Source organism: Arachis hypogaea, chromosome 5 (assembly GCF_003086295.3).
Source record: "Arachis hypogaea cultivar Tifrunner chromosome 5, arahy.Tifrunner.gnm2.J5K5, whole genome shotgun sequence".
Taxonomy (NCBI): domain Eukaryota; kingdom Viridiplantae; phylum Streptophyta; class Magnoliopsida; order Fabales; family Fabaceae; genus Arachis; species Arachis hypogaea.
In genome coordinates this window covers 47147158-47167151 of record NC_092040.1, presented here as the reverse complement: position 1 = coordinate 47167151, position 19994 = coordinate 47147158, and the positions used below count along the sequence as shown (strand labels likewise).

The 19994-nt window shown below is 36.9% G+C and overlaps 2 non-coding genes across 2 annotated transcripts; one reads left to right on the top strand and one right to left on the bottom strand.

Moving 5' to 3' along the window:
* Positions 1–6407: 6407 nt before the first annotated feature.
* LOC112804771 (U6 spliceosomal RNA) lies at positions 6408–6510 on the bottom strand. The gene has a single exon (XR_003203387.1). It is a non-coding gene; the product is annotated as a U6 spliceosomal RNA (small nuclear RNA).
* An 8593-nt stretch (positions 6511–15103) lies between these two features.
* On the top strand, positions 15104–15207 carry LOC112804446 (small nucleolar RNA R71). Its single transcript, XR_003203062.1, has one exon. It is a non-coding gene; the product is annotated as a small nucleolar RNA R71 (small nucleolar RNA).
* Positions 15208–19994: the final 4787 nt, after the last annotated feature.

Here is a 19994-nt window from a genome sequence, read left to right as displayed (position 1 = left end):
AATAGGACAACATTGAACCCATTTAAAACATTTTAGGATAGAAATAAGACGTTTGAAACGTTAGGGACCAAATTAAGATCTAACCTTAATTAAGATTGAGAACCAAAATAGTACTTTATCCTAATATATAATTGCATAAGTATCCTTCAATATACAGTATTTTAAAAATGTGTCAAACTCCTCTAAAATGATAGTGTTAATAAAGTAATAGAGTAATATTTTAATCCCGCTAGAATTAAGATAGTGAGATTCAAAAATAATAAATATTACAAATTCAAAATGATTAAAACATTATTTTATCACTTTACTAATATTCTCACTTTATATATAAATACATAAAAATATAAATCTTTTTGTTCATTAATATATTTTTTATGCAGTAAAATGTTTATAATATCAACAAATTTATATTAAAATGTTATTTTTGACTACAGAACGTAAATATAAAAATAATTAAATTATTTAATATTATTTGATAAATAATTAAATTATTTTATTAAAAATAAAAAATATATTAAATAACTACTTTTGTTAAAATAGTATTATTATATAAGACAATTTTTTATATAAATATTTATGAACATATATTTTATTTAAAATATTATAGACAATACATGAAAATTTTGGATTTTTTTTCTATTTTTGACACTTTTAAACAAATTTTTTGAATTTTTTATTTATATTTAAAAGAAATAAAAATAAAAAATAAATGTATTTTTTTAAAATGTCAGTAAAATTTACTTTTACAGAGAGAAAAAACTATAAGATGACATGAAAATTTAAATTACCGAAGTCTAGTTTGTTATAACCCAATCATGATAGTTTAAGAAGAAAATCTATAAAATTTATATCATCTAATCGTCAATTGTTAATCCAACTTAATCAAGTTGAGGTGAGTCAAAAATTCACGCATAAGTCAAATCAAGCTTCAAACTTCTACCAATATTTTTAAAAAATAAAAATAAAAAATACTATTTATAAAAATACTTAATCAATCTATAATTTCTAATTTTTCTAAGTGAATATAAAAAAGTTTTGCTTTTCTTACTAATATTCCGACCAATTAATGCTATGTCACTTTATACGCGAAAGTCATTTGACATTATCCTTATCCTATAGAATGAATGGAAAGAAATCAGAACTGTCTTCTTTTTTTGTCTTTTTCAGGTATTATTGGGCTTTTAATCCGTCTTTGAAAACTCTCAGATCCATTTAATACAATGCACGTTTTTATTGGGCTGATCTGCAGGAAGCTAATTACGGGTGTTACCCATCGGTGACACAAGCTTTGAGAAAGCAGCTATATTAATAGGCCACGTGTCCTTCCTTCGTCAACGCCCCCAGCTTCTGCCATGCCCCAATTTTCCCTTTACAAGTCTTCCACTAAATTTGACTCTGGTTGTGGTTGGCCTGCTTTCTTTGAGGGTTTACCTGGTATCATCAATCGCTCAGTGAGTTTTTTTTCTTATTCAATATTTGGAATTTTATCTCTCTTTTTTTTTTCTTTGCCAACATTGTTTGAATAAACCACTTTCAGCCGGACCCAGATGTGAGGAGGACTGAAATAACTTGTGCAGCATGTGGTGGCCATTTGGGTCATGTTTTTAAAGGAGAGGATTCAAGTCCTCATGGAGGAATATAGAATCATTTATGTGTACTCTCATGTAGTGTGTGTGAGTGAGTTGTGTGAGTATGTAATACATGGGTGTATAGATGTAATGTCTAGAATTGGGGGTTGTCCAATTCACTTGACCAAAAAAAAAAACACCTACTGATGAACTCCATTGTGTTAATAGTGTTTCCGTTAAGTTTATTCCATCTAATTCTACTGCTTAACCATTATGGCCTGTGTTGAAAATTGAGGCACTAATAAAATCCCTTTCTCTTTCTTAGCAAAATCTATTTATATCCCTTTCTGTTTGTAGCATAAATATAGACTTCTGCAAGACACTGTAAAGAAAGGATAGTCGATCAATTTCTTTTGTTTGGTGGTGTGCCGATACAATAGTTTTTTTCTTGGTGTGGAACAGGACTTGATTGAAAGACAATGTTTCTTAATCATCTAAACCTTGCACCCACCCCATATTGGTGCCTATTCCATTACTTTAAGATCTTATTGTTTAATGTTTATGTGGCCTTCAACTTTGACACCTACACCTAAACTACTTTATTTTACCTTTGATCTTCTATAGTGTCTTATAAACACTCCACTTTTAGATGCAAATTTATGATGAATACAAAATATCAACACGGTTCCTTGTGTTTGGCCCCTCAACAATTTCTTCAAAACATAGTAACAATTATATCAAATCACCTAAGAACAACAGAGCAACCAGAATAAAAGCATAATCCTAAGCACTAAATCTAAATCAATAATGCCAAAATAGTTTCTTCTTAATCATCTTTCTGTTATATTCAAATTAGAATCAACCTTTATAAAGGGATCTCATATGGAGTCCCATTTCCACAAGTTCAATCTCAACCAGTTTCAATTGAAATATTGAATCATTCTTACAAACAAATTCAATTCTTTTCCTGTGTGCACCAGTGTCTAAACAACATCAAAGTGGTGCCATGAAGAGTAAAAAAAGGAAGTACATTACATAAATGACCTTCATTATTGCCAGCTAAAAATTCTCTTGCCTTTGTTTATCTTCTTCTTCTTCTCAAAACATTCCTTTAGAGCTTGAACTTCTGTATGTCAAAAACTCAACAATTTACTTACAAGCATTGATTTGCAATATAGAGCTTCTAAAGAAAAAAAAATTAAGTAACATTCAACAGAATAACAAAAAAGCTGCGTGTAAAAGAATCAAATCATCGAGAAGTGATTGAAATTGAAGAAACATACCTGGCTGGCATTCTTTCCAATTCCTGTTTGTTCGAACAACGCAATCCTGAAATATAATAAACAAAAAACAACTCGAACGAGTGCGATCGATTCCAATTCAAAGATGAGAGTAACACAAGAATTTTCACCTGCATTAAAAAGTAGAGAGCAGAACACTCGTTGAGCTGCTTAACGTTCTCATCATCGTCGTCGGCGTGACTTTTGTGAAGCGGCGGCGCCGCCGCAGCCACCGGTTTCCCTCCGCTAGGGTTTAACTGTTGGTGATCCATTCGCGTTTGAAGCTGCAAAAATAAAATAACCCTACAAACAACAAACAACAACAACAACAAAGCCTTGTCCCACTAAGTGGGGTCGGCTACATGAATCAAACGACACCATTGTGCTCTATCATGTATCATGTCTACAGAGAGACCGTTTACATGTAGATCTCGTTTGACCACCTCATGGATGGTCTTCTTAGGTCTTCCTCTGCCTTTCGCCCTTTGTCCATCTTCCATCTCATCTACCCTCCTGACTGGATGTTCTATCGGTCTTCTTCTCACATGTCCAAACCACCTGAGACGCGATTCAACCATCTTTTCCACAATGGGTGCTACTCCAACTCTCTCCCTTATATCTTCATTCCTTATTTTATCCAATCGCGTATGACCACTCATCCATCTCAACATCTTCATCTCTGCCACACTCAGCTTATGTTCGTGCTCCCTTTTAGCCGCCCAACACTCCGTACCATACAGCATAGCCGGTCTTATAGCGGTGCGATAGAATTTACCTTTAAGTTTTAAAGGCACTTTTTTGTCGCATATAAAACCAGATGCACTCTGCCATTTTGACCAACCTGCTTGGATCCTATGATTTACATCCTGTTCAATTTCTCCATTATCCTGTATGATGCACCCAAGATACTTAAAACTTTTAACTTTTCGTAGGATGTTTTCTCCAATCTTCACCTCTATATTGGGGTTTTCCCTTCTCAGACTGAACTTACATTCCATATATTCCGTCTTGCTACGGCTTATGCGCAGACCATACACTTCTAAAGCTTCTCTCCATAACTCCAACTTCTTATTTAGGTCTTCTCTTGACTCTCCCATAAGGACGATATCATCGGCAAAAAGTATGCACCATGGCACAGGCTCTTGGATGTGCTCTGTGAGTACTTCCAAGACTAATGTGAAAAGGTATGGACTTAAGGGTGATCCCTGGTGTAATCCTATACCAATAGGAAATTCCTCTGTCACACCACCTTGGGTCTTCACACTAGTTGTGGCCCTATCATACATGTCTTTAATTGCCCGAATATATGCGATCCTTACTCTCCTCTTTTCTAAAACCTTCCATAAGACCTCCCTTGGTACCCTATCATACGCTTTTTCCAAATCAATAAACACCATATGTAGATCCCTTTTATTACTACGATACCTCTCCATCATCCTTCTTAATAGGTATATCGCTTCAGTGGTAGATATGCCTCGCATAAATCCAAATTGGTTCTCTGTTACTTGTGTCTCTTTTCTCAACCTCCGTTCTATCACCCTTTCCCATAACTTCATAGTATGACTCATAAGCTTAATCCCTCTATAGTTTCCGCAACTTTGTATATCCCCCTTATTCTTGTAGATAGGTACCAAGGTGCTCTTTCTCCACTCATCAGGCATCTTCTTTGACCCTAAAATCTCATTAAAAGGCTTGGTTAACCAGTTGATGACTTTTTCTCCAAGACCCTTCCAAACCTCAATCGGGATATTATCAGGTCCTACTGCCCTGCCATTTTTCATCTGCTTTAGAGCTTCTTTTACCTCGAAGTCTCGAATCCTTCGATAGTAGTCAAAGTTTTGATCTTCTTCCCTTGTACATAATCGACCAAGGCTCGGAAGAGTCTTCTGTCCCTCATTAAATAACTCGTAGAAGTAGCTCTTCCACCTTTCATTAATCTTCTCCTCTTGAGCCAACACCTCTCCATCCTTATCCTTTATGCACTTAACCTGATCCAAATCTCTCGTTCTTCTTTCCTGGCTCTTTGCGATTCTTTATATACATTTTTCTCCTTCTTTTGTGCCCAAAGACTGGTAGAGACCCTCATATGCTCTTGTTGTTGCTTCACTTACAGCCACTTTTGTCTATTTCTTAGCCGCCTTATATTTTTCCCAGCTATCTGCATTGCGGCATAAAGACCACTCTTTAAAGCATTCCCTTTTTATCTTTATCTTCTCTTGTATACTCGCATTCCACCACCAGGACTCCTTGTCTCTTGGTCCTATTCCTTTAGATTCACCAAAACTTTCTTTCGCTGTTCTTCTAATAACTTCTACCATCTCCCTCCACATCTCTTCCGCGCTTCCATTCCCATCCCACTTTGCCTCTTCTCCTACCCGTCTTAGGAAGCTTTTTTGTTCCTCACCTTTCATCCGCCACCACCTCGTCCTTGGGTTCTTCGTATGATGTCTTTTCCTCAACTTTTGCTCAATGCGAAAATCTATGACGAGCACCCTATGTTGTGTTGTCAAACTCTCTCCCGGAATAATTTTACAGTTAATGCAAAATTTCCAGTCGACTCTCCTCAACAAGAAGAAGTCGATTTGAGAGCTTGTCATGCCACTCTTATAGGTTATAAGATGTTCGTCTCTCTTTTTAAAACATGTATTTGCGATGAGAAGATCAAAGGTTGAGGAAAAGTCCAAAATAGTTTTACCCTCGGCATTGATCACCCCGAAACCATGGCCTCCGTGAATACTCCCATATCCTGTCACTTCTCTCCCAACATGGCCATTTAAATCTCCTCCTAAGAAAATCTTGTCTCCCAAAGATATGCCTTGAACCAAACTCTCTAGATCCTCCCAAAACCTAATCTTGTATTGTTTGTCTGAACCCACTTGCGGTGCATAGGCGCTAATCACATGGAAAGCACCTCCCTCCACCACAAGTTTGATAGAGATGATCCGATCTCCCACCCTCTTAACATCTACTACGTCCTTCTTCCACTGCTTATCCACAATTATTCCAACCCCATTCCTATTCTTCACTTTTCCTGTATACCAAAGTTTGAAACCAGAAGTATCCAACTCCCTAGCCTTTGCACCAACCCATTTCGTTTCTTGTAGGCATATAATGTTAATCTTCCTCCTTTTCATGGTGTCTACCACCTCCATGGACTTTCCTGTTAGAGTGCCTATGTTCCATGTCCCAAATCTCAACCTTCTGTCGTTTTGACCTTTACCTTTTACTTTGTGAACTAGCTTATTTACCCTCGTCCGTTCACGAAAATGCGAGAACCCTTGCTCATTTAACACTACACTCGGGCACCGATGCAGCGGCTCTTGCTTTGACACCGTACTCGAGCCATACGGCGCGTTGCTTCCGGGCAACGACCTAGCTTTAGCGCAATAATGTCTTTGATTCATGTCATGGGGGTTCGGCTATAATTTTATGTTGGTTGCCGAAGATCTAACACAACCCTCCTCCTTTTTGTGTATACACAAAAATAAAATAACCCTAATGACCTAATTTCCAAATCCACATGAGAATGGGTTTCCGAATTGGAAGGGAAGGGGAGGAAAAAAATTTGGACCATTTCTCGATTTGTGCGTGTCATTCTTGCGCAGGGGCCATGCTAATCTTCTCTGTATCGTTCCAATTTTATTGGATGTCCCCGAAGGGACAAGCTTCTTTTGCTCCCTTTGATATATATTCTGCCAAAATAATGAAACACTACACGATGTCAGACTTTACCGAGTAAAGTGAGAAAGAGAAACTGAACATCAAAATGAAGCACGATTAACATCTCCATTGTAGTTTGCATGTGCTCATAAGGCATAATTCAGTTCTTTAACTCAATTGCAGAGAGGGAGCTAGGACTAAATAGTAAACAATTTTTGTATTTACTCAAAGAATTCATGTGTTGATAATTTTAGAGTGGCTTAGTTCTAATCATGCTTTTCATATGGAAATCCAATTTTATTAATTTCTATTCTTTGATAAGTAATAAATTCTCATTGATCAAACTCATTCAAAACCTCTTTTCTATTTACTATTTTACTTGGCCATCATGATTAGTAATAGAACTTTTTCTTTGGTTATTTCCTACAATTAGATCTTCATAACCTTTTTGAAATTGGAAAATATTGGGCATTTTTAAAACTGATGACTTCACTATAAAGTGATGTATGACATTTCTCAAGATCATAATAAAATTGCTGACCTTGGTACGACGAATCACTTCTCAAATTTATATATAAAATGAAAATTTTGATCGTCTAAATTTGTCCAGTTTTGCTTTTTTATCTACTCTAGGAAACAAAAATTTGAATAATATTACATGTATAAGTTTTTTTTAACTAAATCTAACTAAGTTTATCTGTTACCAAGATACTCTTAAAAAAATACATGTGTATACGCACTCTATTAGCGCACAATTAGAACATGCATTGCATTTTTCGCACTTTTTATAGCACACAAATTTTGATTAAAGAGAACACAAATTTTGAAGCATAGAATACAAATTTTTGAAGTATAGTACACTAAATTTTCTACATAACATATAACACATAAATTTTTACATATAGCATACAAATTTTTGAAACGTAGCAAATAAATTCAAAATATAGCATACAAAATTTTGCACAAACTTATTGATATAGTTAGGGGTGGTCATATTTCAGTTTTTTCACATACACACACACACACAAAAGTTTGAGGGAGAAGCTCAGTTTTGGTGGCAAGGAGCTCGTCGTTTATTGCAACAAGGTGATGTTGCAGTTAGTTGGGATGCCTTTCGAGTGGAGTTCTATAAGAAGTATTTTCCGAACTCGGTTAGGGCAGCGAAGGAGTTGGACCTGCTACAGCTGAAGTAAGGTTCTATGATGTGGCGGAATACACTAGTAAGTTTGAGGAGTTATGTCGGTTCTCAATGGTTTGTCAAGGTGCTCCAGAGAGGTATGAGGAGTGAAAGTGTATTAAGTACGAGGGTGGACTTCGGAGTGAAATTTTGACTGGTGTGGGGCCTATGGAGGTCCGAATCTTCTCCGAGTTGGTGAATAAGAGTAGAGTTGTGGAGGAGTGCTTAAGGAAGGCCGTTGTGGAAAAGAATGACTATGGGGAGTTCTATAGTAATGGTCAAGATAGAGATTTCGCACCAAAAGGCCAAAGCTTTAAGAGGAGTGGTCATGCACCACAATACTCACAAGACTGCAATGACTACCGAAAAGGTGACCATCACAAATGACATGGCAAAGGAAAGCAGGCAGGGATTCAGCAAGAGGACTTGAGATGCCCGAAATGCAAAAGATACCATCCGAAAACGTCGTGCATGGCTGGGCTAGGATTATGCTACCACTACGGATTTCCTGGGCATGTCTCTAGACATTGTCCCAACAGGAAGAACCAGGATGCGAGTCGGTCTTAATGACAAAGTTGAGAATCTCTAATATGAGGTAATTGTGAAATGGGTAACCAAATTCTAATTGCATTGTATGATATTGAAACACCGCATTTATCCATAGTTTGTAATGGAGATAGGGATTTAAAAATGAAAATGTCAAATTTAGTGTCACATCTAGGATTAAATTTAATAGTGCCGCGTAGATTATGGCCGTTAGAGTTGGCAGAACTTAAGAAGATTTTTGGTTGATATGGGCGGATGATCAAATTCTTAAAGGCAAGCGAATCAAAGTAACATTGTGGAAGCACAGTGATCTTAATAGCGATGTGAGATTTTATATGAATGAGAGTACTAATAAAATCCTTGTGACCTGATCTGTCTCTTCTTTTGTTAGTTGCATTGAGGTTCTTTGTTCCAAATTCTTTCTTGGAAAAAATTTGAATGTTCCCAATTCTATTTCTCATTTTCATATATCCTTGCATGAAACTTTCACTCATTGATGTGAGTCTGAACTCGTTTTGAACCAATCATATGAACCTTCGACCCTTGAGGGATCACTGTTGAGTTGAGTTGCCTCTATTCACGAACTCAAAATTCTTCTAAAGCCAACAGGGATATGTTACAAGTCAATGAGCTTTTTGTTTCCGCTAAGGGTTCTTAATTTGAAAATTTCTTTTGAGATTTACTTTAATTCTCTTTTTGGTGCATTTCGCTATTTTCCATGACCTCATTTGATCGTAACACAGAGCATCTTCCCGACTTTTGGTGGATGTATTTGAGTTGTTTTCTTTTGGGTTTGGTATCCCTTCGAATAAACTCAAACCTATTTTGGCATTGTGTGCGATTCCTTGACGCAGCCATTGAAACGTTAGTTCCATAGAGCATGATTTATGGACACGGAAGGTGAAACCTATAAGTATACGCCGTTGCTAGAAGTTGTGAAATGGTGATTTTGCGGAAAAAAATTCGGATTGATCTAAGTCTAAAGTGGATGGTAATAAAGTTGCAAGGGTTTGATGCTCCGTTGTATTGATATGGGACTGGAGAGCTAAGTGTGGCTGGGTTCCGACTTGTGCTGAGAGATATCGCAGAAAAAAAGTTTTGCTGGTTAAGATCGCTTTGAGTCGAGCTAGAGTGAAGGAACACATATAGGATCTTGATTCTAATATGAGAAAGGACTATCCTCAGTATTGAGACAAGGTGACTTTTGGTTAACATAGAGAACTAGCTAGATTTTTGGTGACTAATAATCAGAGTGATGCAGCGAAAGCCGGTTGAAACGTTCAATTTGAATTAGGTTTTTGGAACCGGAAAGAGCATTGGTAGCGTGGAGTTATCAGTTGCATTCTATAAAGAATGAGAATAGGTTATCTAAGTCGCAAAAGCTTACTATGGGTATTAAGGAAGTTTCATTAATTAAGATTGGTGGACGAAATTGTGATCATCAACAATGGCTCCAAAGACTTGGTGCTCTCAAACATAAATCACACTTTGTCACAACTCCGCACAACTAACCAGCAAGTGTACTGGGTCGTCCAAGTAATACCTTACGTGAGCAAGGGTCGATCCCACAGAGATTGTTGGTATGAAGCAAGCTATGGTCATCTTGTAAACTCAGTCAGGCGGATAATAATTGGTTATGGGAAATATAAAGAGATACTTGCTTAAATAATAAAGGATAGAAATACTTATGTAAATTCATCGGTAGGAATTTCAGATAAGTGCATGGAGATCCTATGTTCCTTCTGAATCTCTGTTTTTCTACTTCTTCCTTCCAGTTTTTTATCACTCCTTTCTATGGCAAGCTGTATGTAGGGCATCACCGTTGTCAATGGCTACATCCCATCCTCTCAGTGAAAATGGTCCAAATGCTCTCTCACAGCACGGCTAATCATCTGTCGGTTCTCAATCAGGTTGGAATAGAATCCCGTGATTCTTTTGCGTCTGTCACTAACGCCTAGCCTTCAGGAGTTTGAAGCTCGTCACAGTCATTCAATCCCGGAATCCTACTCGGAATACCGCAGACAAGGTTAGACTTTCCGAATTCCCATGAATGCCGCCATCAATTTTAGCTTATACCACGAAGATTCTGATCAAGGAATCCAAGAGATATGCGCCCGGTCTAAGGTAGAACGGAAGTGGTTGTCAGTCACGCGCGTTCATAGGTGAGAATGATGATGAGTGTCACGGATCATCACATTCATCAAGTTGAAGTGCAACGAATATCTTAGAATAAGAATAAGTCGAATTGAATAGAAAATAGTAGTACTTGCATTGAAACTTGAGGTACATCAGAGCTCCACACCCTTAATCTATGGTGTGTAGAAACTCCACCGTTGAAAATACATAAGTGATGAAAGTTCAGGCATGGCCGAATGGCCAGCCCCCAAACGTGGTCACCGGATCAAAACTACAATCCAGGATGAAAATATAATAGTAAAAAGTCCTATTTATACTAGACTAGCTACTAGGGTTTACAGAAGTAAGTAATTGATGCATAAATTTACTTCCGTGCCCCACTTGGTGTGTGCTTGGGCTGAGCTTGATCTATCCACGAGTTGAGGCTTCTCTTGGAGTTGAACGCCAAGTTGTAACGTGTTTTGGGTGTTCAACTCTGGTTCGTGACGTGTTTGTAAATTTACGAATAAAGTATGGACTATTATATATTTCTGGAAAGCTCTGGATGTCTACTTTCCAACGCTATTGAGAACGCGCCATTTGGAGTTCTGTAGCTCCAGAAAATCCATTTCGAGTGTAGGGAGGTCAGAATCCAACAGCATCAGCAGTCCTTTGTCAGCCTCCTATCAGAGTTTTGCTCAGATCTCTCAACTTCAGGCAGAAAATACCTGAAATCACAAAAAAACACACAAAATCATAGTAATGTCCAGAAATATGAATTTAACATAAAAACCAATGAAAACATCCCTAAAAGTAACTAGATCATACTAAAAACGACCTAAAAACAATGCCAAAAAGCGTATAAATTATCCACTCATCACAACACCAAACTTAAATTTTTGCTCGTCCCCAAGCAACTGAAAATCAATTAGGATAAAAAGAAGAGAATATACTATGAATCCCAAAATATCAATGAATATTAGTTCTAATTAGATGAGCGGGACTTGTAGCTTTTTGCTTCTGAACAGTTTTGGCATCTCACTTTTTCCTTTGAAGTTTAGAATGATTGGCATCTCACTTTTATGAGTGTTGGCCGTGGCTCTAAGCATTTTGTTTTCCAGTATTACCACCGGATACATAAATGCCACAGACACATGACTGGGTGAACCTTTTCAGATTGTGACTTAGCTTTGCTAAAGTCCCCAGTTAGAGGTGTCCAGAGCTCTTAAGCACACTCTTTTTGCTTTGGATCACGACTTTAACCACTCAGTCTCAAGCTTTTCACTTGGACCTGCATGCCACAAGCACATTGTTAGGGACAGCTTGATTTAGCCGCTTAGGCCTGGATTTTATTTTCTTGGGCCCGCTCAAAGCCTTGGATCCTTTTTACCCTTTCCTTTTGGTTTTACGGGCTATTGGCTTTTTCTACTTGCTTTTTCTTTTTCTTTCTTTTTTTTTTGCCAATATTTTTTTTGCAAGTTTTTGTTTTTCACTGCTTTTTCTTGCTTCAAGAATCAATTTCATGATTTTTCAGATCATCAATAACATTTCTCTTTGTTCATCATTCTTTCAAGAGCCAACAACTTTAACATTCATAAACAACAAGATCAAAATTATGCACTGTTTAAGCATTCATTCAGAAAACAAAAAGTATTGTCACCACATCAATATAATTAAACTAATTTCAAGGACAATTTTCGAAATTCATGTACTTCTTGTTCTTTTTGAGTTAAAAACATTTTTCATTTAAGAGAGGTGAAGGATTTATGGAATTTATTCATAACTTTAAGACATAGTTACTAAATACTAATGATCATGTAATAAAGACACAAAACATAGATAAACATGAAGCATAAAAATCGAAAAACAGAGAATTACGAACAAGGAAGTTAAGGAATGAGTCCACCTTAGTGAGGGTGGCGCCTTTTTGAGGGACCAATGGTGCTTTTTGAGCTCCTTTATGTCTCTTCCTTGCCTCTATTGCTTGATCCCTAGTGATTTTGGTGCTCTTATCCTTATTTGCTCCCAATAGTTGTGTGGAGGAAAATGTATCCCCTGAGGTATCTCAGGGATTTCTTGATGAGGGAATTCCTCATGCTCTCTTGATGTGCAGTCAAATGCTCTTCTACTGAGTTATGGACCCTATGAGATGAATCTCTCCATCTCCCATAACTCAGAGGTAGAATTTGTCTTCCCTTTTCTTCTTCTTTTTTTTTGATATTTCTCTGGCCTTAGGTGCCACAATGGTTATGGAAAAACAAAAAGCTATGCTTTTACCATACCAAACTTAAAATATTGCTCGCCCTTGAGCAAAAGAAAAAAGAATAGAAGAAGAAGAAGATATGGAGGAGATGGAGGGATGTGAGTATTCGGCTATATGGGTGGGATTTGGTGGGAAAGAGATTTTGAATTTTGAAGGTAGGTGGGGTGTATAGGGAAGAGTGGATGGATGTGAATGGTGAGTGGAAAACAGAAAGGATGACCGTGAATGGAGAGGGTGAGGGTGAGGTAGGTGGGGATCCTGTGGGGTCCACAGATCCTGAGGTGTCAAGGATTTACATCCCTGCACCAATTAGGCATGTAAAATGCCTTTCCATGCAATTTTGGCGTTTAAACACCGAAGTGATGCATGTTCTGGGCGTTCAACGCCCATGTGCAGCATGTTTCTGGCATTGAACGCCAGTTTCATGCTTGTTTCTGGCGTTCAGCGCCAGCTCTCCTCAGGGTGCATTCCTGGCGTTTGAACGCCGGGATGTTGCTTGTTTCTGGCGTTCAGCGCCAGATCCATGCTCTGTTCTAGCGTTGAACGCCAGCCAGATGCTCCTTACTGGCGTTTAAACGCCAGTAAATCCTTCCTCCAGGGTGTGATTTTTCGTCTGCTATTTTTTGATCCTGTTTTTAATTTTAATATTTTTTTTGTGACTCCACATGATCATGACCCTAATAAAACATAAAAGAACAATGAAAATAAAATAAAATTAGATAAATAAAAATTGGGTTGCCTCCCAATAAGCGCTTCTTTAATGTCACTAGCTTGATAGTGGGCTCTCATGGAGCCTCACAGAAGTTCAGAGCATGATGAAGGCCTCCCAACACTAAACTTAGAGTTTGAATGTGGGGTCTTCTCAACACCAAACTTAGAGTTTGGTTGTGGCCCCCCAACACCAAACTTAGAGTTTGATTGTGGGGGCTCTGTTTGACTCTGTACTAAGAGAAGCTTACTGTGCCTCTTTTCCATGTTTACAGAAGAACACCCTTGGGTCTTAAACACAAGGTAGTCCCTATTCAATTAAAGGACTAGCTCTCCTCTGTCAACATCAATCACAGCTCCTGCTGTGGCTAGGAAAGGTCTTCCAAGGATGATGCATTCATCATCCTCCTTCCTAGTGTCTAAGATTATGAAATCAGCAGGGATGTAAAGGCCTTCAACCTTCATTACCATGTCATCTACCAATCCATAAGCTTGTCTTACTGACTTGTCTGCCATTTGTAATGAGAATATGGCAGGCTGTACCTCAATGATCCCTAGTTTCTCCATTACAGAGAGTGGCATAAGATTTATGCTTGACCCCAGGTCACATAGAGCCTTGTTAAAGGTCATGGTGCCTATGGTACAGGGTATTAAGAATTTGCCAGGATCTTGTCTCTTTTGAGGTAATGTTTGCTGAACCCATGTATCTAGTTCACTAATGAGCAAGGGAGGTTCACCTTCCCAAGTCTCATTACCAAACAACTTGGCATTCAGCTTCATGATAGCTCCTAAATATTGAGCAACTTGCTCTCCAATTACATTTTCATCCTCTTCAGAGGAAGAATAGTCTTCAGAGCTCATGAATGGCAGAAGGAGGTTTAATGAAATCTCTATGGTCTCTATATGAGCCTCAGATTCCTTTAGGTCCTAAATAGGGGACTCCTTCTTGCTCAGAGGACGTCCCAGGAGGTCTTCCTCACTAGGATTTTCGTCCTTTCCTCCCTTTCTGCATTCGGCCATATTGACTATATCAATGACCTTGCACTCTCCCTTTGGATTCTCTTCTGTATTGCTTGGGAGAGTACTAAGAGGAGTTTCAGTTACTTCCTTACTCAGTTGGCCCACTTGTGCCTCCAAATTTCTGATGGAGGACCTTGTTTCACTCATGAAACTTAAAGTGGCCTTAGACAGATCAGAGACTATATTTGCTAAATTAGAGGAGCTCTGCTCAGAATTCTCTATCTGTTGCTGAGAAGATGATGGAAAAGGCTTGCTATTGCTAAACCTGTTTCTTCCACCATTATTAAAGCCTTGTTGAGGCTTTTGTTGATCCTTCCATGAGAAATTTGGATGATTTCTCCATGATGAATTATAGGTGTTTCCATAAGGTTCACCCATGTAATTTACCTCTGCCATTGTAGGGTTCTCAGGATCATAAGCTTCTTCTTCAGGAGATGCCTTTTTAGTACTGTTGGATGCATTTGACCATCCATTCAGACTTTGAGAAATCATGTTGACTTGCTGAGTCAACACTTTGTTCTGAGCCAATGTGGCATTCAGAGCATCAATTTCAAGAACTCCCTTCCTCTGAGGCGTCCCATTATTCACGGAATTCCTCTCAGAAGTGTACATGAATTGGTTATTTGCAACCATGTCAATAAGTTCCTGAGCTTTTGCAGGCATTTTCTTTAGGTGAATGGATCCACCTGCAGAGTGGTCCAATGACATCTTGGAAAACTCAGATAGACCATAATAGAATATATCTAATATGGTCCACTCTGAAAACATGTCAGAAGGGCACTTTTTGTTCATCTGCTTATATCTTTCCCAAGCTTCATAGAGGGATTCACCATCTTTTTGCTTAAAGGTCTGAACATCCACTCTAAGCTTGCTTAGCTTTTGAGGAGGAAAGAATTTATCCAAGAAGGCCGTGACCAGCTTATCCTAGGAGTCCAGGCTATCTTTAGGTTGTGAGTCCAACCATGTTCTAGCTCTGTCTCTTACAGCAAAAGGGAAAAGCATGAGCCTGTAAACTTCAAGATCTACTCCATTCGTCTTAACAGTCTCACAAATCTGCAAGAACTCAGTTAAAAACTGGTAAGGATCTTCAGATGGAAGTCCATGAAACTTGCAGTTCTATTGCATTAAAGCAACTAATTGAGGTTTCAGCTCAAAATTGTTTGTTCCAATGGTAGAAATTGAGATGCTTCTTCCATCAAACTTGGACGTTGGTTTAGTGAAATCATCAAGCATCCTCCTTGCATTATTGTTGTTGGGTTCGGCTGCCATCTCCTTCTCTTGTTCAAAAATTTCAGAAAGGTTGCCTCTGGATTGTTGTAATTTAGCTTCTCTTAGTTTCCTCTTCAGATTCCTTTCAGGTTCTGGATTAGCTCCAATAAAGATGCCTTTTTCCTTATTCCTGCTCATATGAAAGAGAAGAGAAAAAGAAAAAGGAAGAGGAATCCTCTATATCTGGACAAAGAGGATCCTTATTATTAGTAGAAGAAGAAAGGAATAAGAGTGGAGAATCCAATCACAAGGGTGAGGATAGAGGCAGTGATTGGAGATGAAGAGAGGTTAAGAGAAGTGTTAGTAAATAAATAAATAAATAAATAGAAGAAGAGAAGAGAGAGAGAATTCGAAAATTAATTTTGAAAAGGAGTTAGTGATTTTCGAAAATTAAAGATGAGATAGAATTGAAATTAAAATTTAAAATAATCAATTAATTTAAAAAGAATTTTGAAAAAGGAATGAGATATTTTTGAAAATTAGAGAGGGAGAAGTAGTTAGGTGGTTTTGAAAAAGATAAGAAACAAACAAAAAGTCAAATAGTTAGTTGAAAAAGATATGAAAATCAAATTTGAAAAGATAAGAAGATAAGAAGTTAGAAAAGATATTTTAAAATCAAATTTTTGAAAAAGATAAAATTTTGAAAAAGATATGATATAAAAGATAAGATAAGATAGATTTAATTTTTAAAATTAAAATTAATTACTTAACTAACAAGAAACTAAAAGATAAGATTCTAGAATTTAAAGATTGAACCTTTCTTAACAAGAAAGTGACAAAACTTCAAATTTTTGAATCAATCATATTACTTGTTAGTATAATTTTCGAAAATCAAGATAAAATTAAGAAAATGATTTTTTTGAAAAATATTTAAAAAGATTTTCGAAAATTAAATAAAAAATAAAAAAAGATTTAATTTTTGAAAAAGATTTTGAAAAGATAAGATTTTTAAAATTGAAAATTTGACTTGACTCATCATAAACAATTAATTTTAAAATTTTTTGACTAAGTCAACTCAAATTTTCGAAAATTAGGAGAGAAATAAGGAAAATATATTTTTTGATTTTTGAAATTTTAATTATGAGAGAGAGAGAAAAACACAATTATGACCAAAAATATGAAAATTTTGGATCAAAACATATGATGCATGCAAGAACACTATGAATGTCAAGATGAACGCCAAGAACACTTTGAAGATCATGATGAACATCAAGAACATATTTTTGAAAAATTTTTTATGCAAAGAAAACATGCAAGACACCAAACTTAGAAATCTTTAATGCATGGACACTATGAATGCAAAAATACATATGAAAAACAATAAAATACACAAAACAAGAAAACATCAAGATCAAACAAGAAGACTTACGAAAAATAACTTGAAGATCATGAAGAACACCATGAATGTATGAATTTTTCGAAAAATGCATAATAATTTTTTAAAACATGCAATTGACACCAAACTTAAAAATTGACTCAAAATTCAAACAAGAAACAAAAAATATTTTTTATTTTTATGATTTTATGATTTTTTTGTATTTTTATTATTTTTTTCGAAAATAATTTTTGGGAAAAACGAAAACAAAGAAAAATTTTGAAAAATTTTTGAAAACTTTTTTGAAAAGAAAATTACCTAATCTGAGCAACAAGATGAACCGTTAGTTGTCCATACTCGAACAATCCCTGGCAACGGCGCCAAAAACTTGGTGGACGAAATTGTGATCATCAACAATGGTTCCAAAGACTTGGTGCTCTCAAACATAAATCACACTTTGTCACAACTCCGCACAACTAACCAGCAAGTGTACTGGGTCGTCCAAGTAATACCTTACGTGAGTAAGGGTCGATCCCACAGAGATTATTGGTATGAAGCAAGTGATGAGCGGATAATTTGTATGCTTTTTGGCATTGTTTTAAGTATGTTTTTAGTATGATTTAGTTAGTTTTTAGTATATTTTTATTATTTTTTAGTTAAAATTCACTTTTCTGGACTTTACTATGAGTTTGTGTGTTTTTCTGTGATTTCAGGTATTTTCTGGCTGAAATTGAGGGTCCTGAGCAAAAATCTGATTCCGAGACCAAAAAGGACTGCAGATGCTGTTGGATTCTGACCTCCCTGCACTCGAAGCGGATTTTCTGGAGCTACAGAAGCCCAATTGGCACGCTCTCAACGGCGTTGGAAATTAGACATCCTGGGCTTTCCAGCAATATATAATAGTCCATACTTTGCCCAAGATTTGATGGCCCAAACCGGCGCTCAAAGTCACCTACAGAAATTCCAGCGTTAAACGCCGGAACTGGCATAAAATTTGGAGTTAAACGCCCAAACTGGCATGAGAACTGGCGTTTAACTCCAGAAAAGGTCTCTACACGAAATTCCTTCATTGCTCAGCCCAAGCACACACCAAGTGGGCCCGGAAGTGGATTTTTCTGTCATTTACTCATTTCTGTAAACCTTAGGACACTAGTTTACTATTTATAAGATCTTTTGACATTGTATCAGACCTTATGCAACCTTTAGATGACCTTATGACATTTTTACACCTTTCTTTGTGTACTTTCCATGGCATGAGTCTCTAAACCCCATGGTTGGGGGTGAGGAGCTCTGCTGTGTCTTGATGGATTAATGCAATTACTACTGTTTCTCATTCAATCATGCTTGCTTCCATTCTAAGATAATACTTGTTCTTAATCCGGATGAATATGATGATCCGTGACAATCATCATCATTCTCAACTATGAACGTGTGCTTGACAACCACCTCCGTTCTACCTTAGATTAAGTAGTTATCTCTTGGGTTCTTTAATCGGAATCTTCGTGGTATAAGCTAGACTGATGGCGGCATTCAAGAGAATCCGGAAGGTCTAAACCTTGTCTGTGGTATTCTGAGTAGGATTCAATGATTGAATGACTGTGACGTGCTTCAATCTCCTGAAGGCGGGGCGTTAGTGACAGACGCAAAAGAATCACTGGATTCTATTCCGGCCTGATTGAGAACCGACAGATGAATTCCGCTATGCTGTGACAGAGCATATGCAATCGCTTTCACTGAGAGGATGGGAGGTAGCCATTGACAACGGTGAAACCCTACATACAGCTTGCCATGGAAGGAGACTTGTGTGTTTGAAGAAGAAGACAGTAGGAAAGCAGAGATTCAGAGGATGGAGCATCTCCAAACCTCAACCTATTCTCCATTACTGCAAAACAAGTAATCATTTCATGTTCTTTTGCTTTTCACAATCAATCCTGAAAATTTCTGATATCCTGACTAAGATTTACAAGATAACCATAGCTTGCTTCAAGCCGACAATCTCTGTGGGATCGACCCTTGCTCACGCAAGGTATTACTTGGACGACCCAGTACACTTGCTGGTTAGTTGTGCGGAGTTGCAAAAGTGTGATTGCAATTTCGTGCACCAAGTTTTTGGCGCCGTTGCCGGGGATTGTTGAGTTTGGACAACTGACGGCTTATCTTGTTGCTTAGATTAGGACTGTTTTATTTTTGTTGGTTTAGAGTCTTTTAGTTGAGTCTAGTTTCATATTCTAAGTTTGGTGTCAATTGCATGCTTTTATTTTTCTTTTAATTTTTGATTTTTGCATGTTCTTAGTCCCTTTTTGATTCAAAAAAATTCTAAGTTTGGTGTCCTCTTTGTGTTTTTCCCTTAAAAATTTTCGAAAATTTTGTGTTTGATTTTCTAAAATTTTAAGTTTGGTGTCTTTTTGTGTTTTTCTCTTTCCTCTTTTTAAAAATCAAATCTTTTTCATAAAAATTTTTCAATCATATCTTTCTAATTGCTATTTTCAAAATCTTTTTGATTAACTAATTGATTCAGTTCTCAATTTGCTTTGATCTTGTTTGCTTTTTAATTTTCGAATTTTTTCTTTAATTTTCTTTTGTTTTATTTAATTTTTTTCGTAAATTCAAAAAAAAAAACAAAAAAAAAAACAAAATTTATCTCTTTGCAATCATTATCATTTCCCTTTTGTCCATCATGGACTTAAGTGGGATCAATCAGTCCAAAAGGACTCTGGGGTCATATGCTAACCCCATTACAGCTGCTTATGGGAGTAGCATCTGTACACCTCCCATCAAAGCAAGCAGCTTTGAACTAAATCCTCAACTCATTATCATAGTGCAGCAAAATTGCCAGTATTCCGGTCTTCCACAGGAAGAACCTACTGAGTTTCTGGCACAGTTTTTACAAATTGCTGACACAGTACATGATAAAGAAGTTGATCAGGATGTCTACAGACTATTACTGTTTCCATTTGCTGTAAAAGATCAAGCTAAAAGGTGGTTGAATAACCAACCTACAGCAAGCATAAAGACATGGAAACAGTTGTCAGACAAGTTCCTGAATCATTTTTACCCTCCTAAGAGGATGACA